Source organism: Orycteropus afer, unplaced genomic scaffold, assembly GCF_000298275.1.
Source record: "Orycteropus afer afer isolate SDZICR_OR568_19922 unplaced genomic scaffold, OryAfe1.0 scaffold00462, whole genome shotgun sequence".
NCBI classification, from domain to species: Eukaryota; Metazoa; Chordata; class Mammalia; order Tubulidentata; family Orycteropodidae; genus Orycteropus; species Orycteropus afer.
This window is the reverse complement of record NW_006922049.1, coordinates 2,088,623-2,091,336: the sequence shown is the minus strand read 5'-3', so window position 1 is coordinate 2,091,336 and position 2,714 is coordinate 2,088,623.

The window sequence follows — 2,714 nt, the reverse complement described above, 5'->3', positions numbered from 1 at the left end:
TTGTTATGTGCCGTCGAGTCGGCCCCGACTCATAGCGACCCCTCCTTGGGTTTCCGAGGCAGTATCACTACGGAAGTAGGATTGCCCAACCTTCCTTCCGGGAAGTGGCTGATGGGTTTGAACCGCCAGCCATCTGGTTAGCAGGCAAGTGTCTTAGCCACTATGCTACCAGAGCTCCCATGATTCAATTAATTTAATTGCTCCATAGTCTTCTATTGTATAAATTAAAGACAACTGCAACTATCCTTTAAATATAAACTTTCAACAGACTTTTAATTTGGGGGGGCGGCATTTTACATTTCCTGAAGTCATATTCCCATATCAGCTACCAGTTGTAGACCACTGAGCCCTAAAACTCCATTAACTTCAGTGATACATTTCTCCATGCCTCATGGGAAGTTCCATGTGTATGTCTTATAGTTATTGAGCTTAACCGATGGGAAAATCATCATTGTTCCTGGAAACCTTCTCCTTCCCCTGGTGAAAAAGGGAGGCAGCTGATCAGATCGAGGTTACTGGACCATGGCAGAATTTGTTAAGAAAGGGAGGAAAGTGGAAAGGATAAACAGAACTAATGGATTAAGTGTTACTGAGAGAAAAAGAGACTTCTGCAGATTAGCGGGGTACAGCATGTGAAGCGTGATGTGGTTGGGCCTGACAACCTCACTTTCTAATAGTCTTGGTGGCGTGTGCACCTGCTGGTATTAAGTTGTGGTGTGGCGTCAGGATTTAGTTATTCCTTCAACAGCTGAGGGGAGTTCTGGTGGCATAGTGCCTAAGGCATCTGACTGCTAACCAGAAGGCTGGAGGTTCAAACCCACCAGCCACTCCCCAGAAGGAAGGTTGGGCAATCTACTTCTGTAGTGATACTGCCTGGGAAACCCAAGGAGGGGTCGCTATGAGTCGGACCTGACTCAACGGCAGTGGGTTTGGTTTTTGGTTTTTTTTTTTCAACAGCTGAGAGTTCTAGAATCATCAGCCACAATTAGGTGTATCACCCTGAGCAAGCTGGGAAACCTCTCAAAACCTTAATATCTCCATCTATGCAATAAGGAGTTAGTGTAAATAATTTCTTAAACTTCTTCAGATGTTCTAAGTATCTGAGGGTAAAAAATGGGATCATGTTACTGATAAGTTTTGCACATCTTGCAAATCAGTGCTTTATCGGGAGCTAATATTAGGAAGAATGAAAAATATCGAAGAGTTTATACATCAGCTACATTTGGCTTCAAAGCATGTTAATGATCTGAACAAAACAAATAGTGAAGAACAAGTCAGCATATTTTAAAGACATTTGGTTATGTCTTCTTGATAAAGCAAAGACACTTTAACTTACAAGTATGAATCAGAAAGAGATTTCTGATCTTTCAAATGCAAAATAGTAAGGTTGAAACTGAATTTCCAACCCCTATCCTTCACCCTCCTTTCATTCTTTTGTCCCCCATCCAATTTGCATTATTAAACTGTATTAGTAGTTGTTGTTACAGGAGAATGAGGCCTGAATGAGATACTTGAAAGTATACAATAATAATTGATGAAGGCAATGAGTTATTAAAGAAGTTCATTCAATGATGACAGTTAATTTTTTTAACATTAATCTACTTGGCTGAACTAATGGATCAGTTTAGTCAACCCTGTAACCCCACCAACAGCCTACTGATTAAGATTGCTCGTTTCAGGCCAACTCTGTTCAATCAGCCATTAAATCCCATCAGCTAATGAGTTACTGATCTAGCTGAGTTGGGTGACCTGGCAGGTATTTTGTTGCATGACTAAAAGAAATGTTCTCCTCAGAAACAGAACACCCTAAGGGAAAAAGCAGCAAAACAGTAAAACAGCTTGAGATTGGTTGGGAAAGAACACTATAAAATCAAGGAGGAGTAAGGTTGACATGACATATTCACTTACTTGAAAATTTAAAAAATGCTAGCTGTTGTTAGGTGATGATGAGTTGGCTCTGACTCATAGCTACCCTATGTACAAAATAACGAAACACTCCCTGGTCCTATGCAAGCCTACAATCCTTTCTATACCTGAGCCCATCATTGCAGTCACTGTGTGAATCCATCTTGGTTGAGGGCCTTCTCCTTTTTCACTGACCCTCCACTTTACCGAACATGACACCCTTCTCCAGTGAATGGTCCCTTATGACAACATGACCAAAGTAAATGAGATGAAGTCTGGCCATTCTTGCTTCCAAGGAGCATTCCAGCTGCAATTCTTCCAGGACAGATTTGCCACAATTCAAAAGCATCAATTCTTCTTTGGTCTTCCTTGTTCATTGTCCAGCTTTCACATGCATATGAGGCAACTGAAAATACCATGGGTTGGCTGGTTGTTATGTGCCCTCGAGTTGGACCCGACTCATAGCGACCCCTCCTTGAGTTTCCGAGGAAGTATCACTATGGAAGTAGATTGCCCAACCTTCCTTCCGAGGAGAGGCTAGTGGGTTTGAACCACCAGCCTTCTGGTTAGCAGTCAAGTGCCTTAGGCACTAAACATCCCTTAGTTTTCAAAGAGACATCTTTGCTTTTGAGCACTTTAAAGAGGTCTTTTGCAGCAGATTTCCCCAGTGCAATAACCATCTGATGTCTTTACTGCTGCTTCCATTGATGTTGACTATGGAACCAAATAATATGAAATCTTTGACAACTTCAGTCTTTCTTTATTTATCACGATGATGCTTATCAGTCCAGTTGTGAGGATTTTCATTT